This window comes from Staurois parvus, unplaced genomic scaffold, assembly GCF_062004578.1.
Source record: "Staurois parvus isolate SC_StPar_1 unplaced genomic scaffold, SC_StPar_1.0 ptg000025l, whole genome shotgun sequence".
Taxonomy (NCBI): Eukaryota; Metazoa; Chordata; class Amphibia; order Anura; family Ranidae; genus Staurois; species Staurois parvus.
Genome location: NW_028317821.1, coordinates 21988603 through 21996692, shown reverse-complemented (window position 1 = coordinate 21996692; position 8090 = coordinate 21988603). Strand labels below are relative to the sequence as shown.

At 41.4% G+C, this 8090-nt stretch overlaps 1 pseudogene; it reads left to right on the top strand.

Moving 5' to 3' along the window:
* The first annotated feature begins 6639 nt into the window (after positions 1-6639).
* On the top strand, positions 6640-7510 carry LOC149471985 (uncharacterized; annotated as a pseudogene).
* Positions 7511-8090: the final 580 nt, after the last annotated feature.

Below are 8090 nucleotides of genomic sequence, written 5' to 3'. Positions count from 1 at the left end.
GATTTTGAATTGAAATGTAGGTCAGTCAATGTCTCCACAATAGTCAGAAGTGCTGTGTTGTGTCAATTTAGACTCTGAACAAGTCATAAATAAAATTTGAACTTCTTGCTAAAAAAATGCATTGTAATTTTGTTTTTCTATGGGTTCTACATTCTAAGTACTGTATTATGCTGTTGTTGCATCTGGCATCTTTTTTATGCATGGTGACCTGGATTTGGTTTACTTGAAAAGGAGGTTGATTCAACTATATTAATGTAAACTTTAGCAAGAATGAAAATTGAGCTGCCACCGGAGACCTTATTTTCTTTCAGCTTTAACATACAGAGCACTGTCATAATCATGTCCTAATTTGTATGACAGAAACTCTCCAGACAAGTTATAATGCCACAACTTGGGATACTGCAGTTGACTTTGAATCTGCAATGAAGCTTCACACAGCTGGCTTTCTGGCTCTCATCAGAAAAAGTATCTGGCTCTATTAGAGACAGTACAACCTCTGTCTGTCCCGTAAAATCCAAACTGAACTGCCAAATATTTCTTTAACTATAAAGTTGACATAGAAACCACAAAAAAAAAATGATTCCCCTGTTGAAGCATGTGTTCCTAGATTTGAATCAGGCCTATTTTAATACATCTTCTTTTTATAGATCTCTTTCTTTACCTGATCAACTTCAGTGTGCTAATGATTTAAATGATAGCAAATCCAAAGCACGTTTCTTACACTTAATTTTCCATTTGGAACTGAAGTTGATGATATCATATATTGACTTCGGCTCAAGCTGCAGCTGTTCGTCTTTTCTCTGTAGCCTCTGTTTTCAATGAACTTTGGTCACTTGTTACCACAGCTGGTCCACCTGCAGCTGCTACGCTCTAGAGACTTTTGTAGGCTTCTCTGCCCAGCTGAAACTTTTGTTTTATGCTTTTCATCTCGATCTGTAACTGTGATCTTGGCTGCAATTCTGCCAAACTCCTATTTTAATAAAACTGACTAAAATATTGAACCTTCGAAGAAGCACTTACATGCAGACTACTGTGTGAGAATACTTACGGTACCCTGAATATTACCCGAATCTGTTGATTTGGTGAGATTTTGCATTGCAAGGGGCCAAACATTACACTTGGCACAATGCAGTCAGCCGAGTACCTTTTTCCTGGCAACTGCCAAACCCAGACACGTCCATCAGATTTCCAGACATAGAAGTGTGATTTGTCACTGCAGAGAACACGTCTCCACTGCTCTGGAGTGCAGTGACTGCATGCTTTACACCACTGCATCCAAGGCTTTGCATTACACTTAGTGATGTAAAGCTTGGATGCAGCTGCTCAGCCTTGGAAACCCACTCCATCAAGCTCTCTATTGTCAGGAATGGACTTGCCAGTAATGGTGGGACTCACCTGCCTTGTGGGCTGCAGTACCAGGGCTGGCCAGCGGGTGCTCCCGGCAATCAGAGACTCAACCCTGCAGCCAGCCAAACACCTGAAGCTGATCATGCAGGTGTATTTAAGGGATGGCCAGACCTGCAGTCTCTGCCTTGGTGTGTGTTTTTCCTGGGCCCTGTATCTTGTTACCTGCATCCCTGTTCCTGTTCCTGTCCGTCTGACTGATTCGTTGCTGACCCTGCCTGATCCGGACCTCTGCTGACTTCTCCTGTTTCATCCCTGGCTTGTGACCCCGACCATTCTCTGCCTGACCCCCTGTACCTACCTGCCCGATTGTTATTGACCCGGCCTGCCTGACGACGCTTGCATTGTATATACTGTTATCTGTGGGTGGTTTGGTTTGGTTCGTTTGCACTGTGTTAGGTTTTAGTATTGCACTGCGTTTATGTTTGTATTGTTAGTCTTTAATACATTATATTGTTTATAACTTATCTGAAGCCTGCGTTTCCCTGCGTCAGTCACATACCTCTGGTCACACCCCGGAGCCCTGACATCTATGCACTGCTGTTGTGCTAATCTGAAGGCCACATGAAGTTTAGAGGTTTTTAGCTATTGACTCTGCAGACAGCTGGCATGCGCTGACCCCATACTGTCATTTTACATGGCCTGCCACTTCCTGGCTAAGTTGCTGTTGTTCCCAGATGCTTCCAATTTATTATAATACAACTAACAGTTGACAGTGGAATATTTAGTAGCTTGATTTCATATACCTGTGGCCATGGAGGTGATTGGAACACCTGAATCCAATGATTTGGAGGGATGTCCCAATACTTTTGGCCATATAGTGTGTGTATGTGTGTGCATATATACTGTGTGTGTGTGTGTGTGTGTGTGTATATATATATATATATATATATATATATATATATATATATACACACACACACAGTATAGTATATCATAGTTTGTGGATGCTATAACGTTTAAACCAATCAAAATGCATCTGGGTTTTTTGTTTACAAAGACATGCAGCAGAATACATTTTGGCCTAAATTTATGAAATATTGTGAGCTTTTTTCAACATTTTCGGTCTTTTTTTTGTTTACATTGCAAAAAACAAAACCCAGTGGTGTTTAAATACCACCAAAATAAATCTCTATTTGTGTGAAAAAAATTATATAAATTGTGTTTACAGTAGGCATAGTGTTGCATTACCGTGCAATTACCAGTTAAAATAGAGCAGTGCAAAATAGGAAAAATGGCCTGATCATAAAGGGAAACCTTCTGGAGCTCAAGTGATTCAGCATTGATAGTATCAGTAATGTACAACTATTAAAGATTTGTACTGGAAGTGCCATCCACTTTGCCTCTGCAACACTTGGTTTATATAGACCACATAAATGACTTGGAGTGACATGGCATGTTAGGTGCAGGTGGTATGAAGAACTGGGACATGTGGCTGGCAATTGTCCCATTTTACATGATCCTATGAACTGTAACCTTGAAAAGAATGCATACAAGGGAGAGGTGCAGCGCTAACTAAATGAATAAATATACTTATATACTTGATAAATATAAATATAAATCAGTAAAAAGTGCTATTAAAGTGCAAAACGGTGACTAAATGATGAATATAGTCCATATCGTGCTCAGAATCCAAGAGGGTCCTTTAAGAGCTCCAATCCCTGGATTCGTGGATGAGGTGATAAAAGTAAAAATTGCGCACTCACCAAATGCGCAATTCAAATGCGCATTCAAAGCTGATATTCCAAGGTCCTCATATGGATCTGGTCAGATCTGGTCATGGAAAGCCCTCTGCCACCTGGTAGTGTATTCCCCACATAGAAGAAAAGGCCGCTCTGCAGATGTAAAGGACTCCCACCAGAGCCCAAAGAACAAAGGAGGCCAAATAGTGTGATACCTTATAGGCAAGGGGTATTTATTCCCAAAAAACACACAATATAGTATACAGGCAGAGGCAGGAAGGATACTGACCATGCAATGGATATGGATATGTAAGTAATGGATGGCCGCCGGGGCCCTCGTGGCGCCGGTCGGCGTGACGTCACACCGCTTGTAGCCGCTCCCTAGGGAGCGGCTACAAGCGGTGTGACGTCACGCCGACCGGCGCCACGAGGGCCCCGGCGGCCATCCATTACTCACATATCCATATCCATTGCATGGTCAGTATCCTTCCTGCCTCTGCCTGTATACTATATTGTGTGTTTTTTGGGAATAAATACCCCTTGCCTATAAGGTATCACACTATTTGGCCTCCTTTGTTCTTTGGGCTCTGGTGGGAGTCCTTTACATCTGCAGAGCGGCCTTTTCTTCTATGTGGGGAATACACTACCAGGTGGCAGAGGGCTTTCCATGACCAGATCTGACCAGATCCATATGAGGACCTTGGAATATCAGCTTTGAATGCGCATTTGAATTGCGCATTTGGTGAGTGCGCAATTTTTACTTTTATCACCTCATCCAGGGATTGGAGCTCTTAAAGGACCCTCTTGGATTCTGAGCACGATATGGACTATATTCATCATTTAGTCACCGTTTTGCACTTTAATAGCACTTTTTACTGATTTATATTTATATTTATCAAGTATATAAGTATATTTATTCATTTAGTTAGCGCTGCACCTCTCCCTTGTATGCATTTTTATTGAGAAGGTTCATATGGTACCTCTTTGGTGTTCAGCTGCTGTTTTCTTCTTCTTTTATTTTATTTTTAGTGATTTTATACTAGTTGTTTTAAGCGCTCACTTATTTTGAAAATTACTTGAAAAGAATATGTCACTATTTCCCAAGCCTGTCCTGGCACCACACCTAAGCATGGAGACTGGAAGGCACAATCTTATTCCATGGTTGGTGTGACAAAGAAAATGGTCACAGTTTTAGACTTACCAGATATTACTGGTGGCCAGTGTAAAGGTTTGGGTCAGTATCGTTGCACAGTTGTGGAATCCCAATTTGGCAAATGTATGCAAAAATATAAAGGTGATAGAGAGGGCAGCCCAAGAAACAGAGGTTTTCCTGGTATATCCACATTTTACAGAATCCTATGATTTTTAATTATGTGAGGAAAGAACAAAAGCAAGTTATGGGGCAGCTGATAGTTTGCACTCAAGTTTCACATAAGAATGGTATTGCATCTGGACCATTCTCATGTGTTGGGTGGTCATCACATAGGAGTATTAAAAAAAAAAAAAAAAAAAAAAAAAGTTTTTACCATTTGAATTTGTTTATGGTAGTCATTCAAGGGGACTTTGCTGACTAAGATGGTGTTACTCTTCCCCACTGATGGATTTTTTTTAATATACCAGGAACTGAGAACGGGCTCTCGGGTGAAAGTATAACAGCTTATCATGGGTTGAGCTCTTGTTTTTCTAACTATGGATCTTTTGGTCTTTTCTGGTTATCTTTACAGTGATATATAACCTATTACAGTGAGAGCTGATACATACCCAGGACTTTGTGTTTCCCTATGCCCCCAGCATCCGCACGTGGGGATGCCTGTGTCCTGCTGACTTGATGGTCCACCATTTCCCTTTTGCCTTCCTATCTATTCTAGTCCTTATTGCTTGGAAGGTTTTTGGAGTGATGTACATCTGCATACATATTAGTGGCCATTATCCTCTTGAGGAAGCAGGTAGAGATTCTTGCAAAACATGTTGAGGAATCAAATCCATCCTAAATACTGATATCATACTTTGTTAAGAGTGATTGCTCCTACAAAGTGTGTTTGATGCAATGTATGCTTATTGTGGGCTTTTCAGCAGTGTAATAAGATTAAACTTTATTGGAAATATTTTAGTTGGACTTTGTCTAGTTTTTATCTTTATTATAAATAAATTGTAATATAGAGAGTGATCATTCTCCCCCCTAATTTTAAATGTGTTTTTTGGTGTGTTACTCTTTGGGGCACCTAAAAATTCCATATGGTTTCTCTTGAAATTTCTACATATGGTAAGGGTCCCATGTTTGTGTTTGTTATGGAGAAAACAAACTTTTTGTTTTCACAAAACTTAAGTTCTTCGCTGAGTCCTAGAGTTGGGAGGCTTCGTAGAGCTTTTGGGTGGGATAAAGTCCTCAGTTCTAGGACATCTTACATGTTTGCCAAACCTCACTAATTAGTCACATTTTCACACAGGACTTTTTCTGTCTGAGCTGACTGATGTGAGAGGCTTGCTCTCTCTCTCATTCCCTCTGTTGTTAAAGCCAATTGCTGGGTTAAAGGCTGACATCTGACAGAATTCTGAAAAGGTACATGTGCTACCTATTTGTATAGGGAACCCATTAGGGGCACCCTAAAACCAAACAATGCCACCACGCTATCAAATAAGATTCAAGCCTTGTAAATAATCCTAAAATGAAAGTGTAATCACTCTCTAACTGCAGGCGTCCACTCGCATTTCCAAAAACTCTGGTAACATATATAAAGCATAACGGATGCCATGCTACTTCCTTTTCTCTGTACCTGTGCATTAAATCCCAATTAAACTTACTACAACAATACAGTATATACAGTACATATAAATAAAATAAAATCAATAAAGCATTACATTTACCATACGTACATACGTATGTGCATAAGTATCTATATATGTTAGGTTAGGTTAAGTTAGTGGTTTATTAGCACATTGAACTGTGTTTTCTCACTGAATAAAAGTGCAAGATAAGTGTGCTTGGACTGCTCAAGAGTTTCCCTATTTTATTGCATGGTTTATTACTGCCATGGCCAGTTGAACCAGTCCCCTTTACAATTGATAGGTTGATAAAATAGATGAAGAATGGGAGAGAACTTAGTGGTGATTACGCAGTTGTAGCACTTTTGTTGACACTTTCCTAAAGATTTTGCTGCTTTTGGAGGCATGGCTTGTGAGTGCTCAAGATGGCTACTTAAGCCCGGAGATTTGCAGACTGGCTAGAGATAAACAGCGCCACAGCAGAGATTCAGCTCCCATCTAGCCACCTATTTGCTCCTGAGCCTCGGGCAAAGCAAACTTATGATCTCCCATAAAAGGAAAGGTGAACAAAGGCTGCAGAAGCTCACGGCCTTTATCCTCCAGCTGGCGCCGCAGAAAGGGGGGAAGCCTGGATGCAACTGACTGCCCGATCTCCCGCTCCTCTTCTCCCTACACGGATCTACCTGATGCTGTTTCAGGAGACCTTGAATGCGGGATTACACCTCTATCTCCTCACCTCTCAACATCTACAAGCCCTATCTCTGGAAGCCCCGCCAAAGCTAGGATGTAAATGGATTCCCCACACCAAGCCTCAACAGTGGTGAGTCCACACAATATACCAGTCCATACAGATGTCGCTTTACAGTTATCTTTGGCTGCATTTCCCAAAACTGGACAACCAGTCCTGGACACCACAATAAAAGATATGCTTATGTCACTACAATCCTCTCTCATGGCAGACTTTTCATCTATTATCCATAAATTTACTACTGGTATGCAATCAATGGGGGAAAGAGTGCAATATATAGAAACTTAAATGGAGGAAAGCACCAAAATGATCTCATTGATGCTTATGATGAAAGCAGAGATGACACAATGCAAATATAGGCAAAACTAGCAGATCTTGAGGAACACTCACATCACAATAACATCAAGTTGTGTGGTGTACTAGAGTCTGTTCCCTCACAAGACTTACAAAACTATGCCAGGGATACGATTTCCACATTATTGCCTGATGTATCACCAATGGAACTGATCGTTGACCCCATCCATAGGTTTCCCAAGCCTCAACATTTGGTGGATTCAATGACGAGAGATTTCCTCATGCACATTCACTTCTATTCAATGAAAGAGTAATTGCGATATAAAGCAAGATCTCTCAATACTTTACCAGCCCCCTACTCAGAGGTTCAAATCTTTACTGATTTGTCAAAATACAGACAACTGTTCAGACATCTAAATTCTACACGAAGGCCCTCAATATTCATCATATCACCTACAGGTGGCGATATCCTGCAACATTACTAGTGACACAAAATGGTGCATCTTACATGATTTCCTCATAAGGAGGAGGTATGAATCTCCTACATACCTGGGGAATAATGCCAGAACCACCTTGTGAATCTGCAGCCGTTACAATCCGAAGTGGGTTACCACAATGAAATTCTCCCCACTCCAGGAGCCATAAACTCAGACATGACTGAAGACTCGGCACCAGGGGTGGACTGACAACTCATGGGGCCCCCGGGCATTAGGGGATCATGGGGCCCCTGTGTCCTTGCCCAAATTCAAAATATGAAAAAGGTACCAGGGGCATCTCATGGGGCCCCCTACTGACCCCGGGCCCTCGGGCAGAGCCCGCGTTTCCATATGGTCAGTCCACTCCTGCTCGGCACCAATCTTTGCTATCTTTGCTATCCTCTCCGTTCCAGCATTCAGCTCCACAGCGTTGTCTGTGAGCATTTTATCACCAGGAACACATAGCAGCTCCTACTAAATTTGTTGGCTGCTAGTTTCTTTGTATTACCTGTTCTATTTCAACCTTGTTAAAGGTTCACAATCTTCTTCAACAGTTCCGCTGTTTGAATTTTTTTTTTCCCAGCATCACCAAGTATTATACCTTTCGCAGAAGCAACTCCAGTTACCTCCAGGCGAAAGCATCACATCTCTATCCCTTCCGAAGACCAGCTTGTTGGCATCTTCCAGCTGTAATTAAGAGCTACCACCTTTGCAAAACTGCTG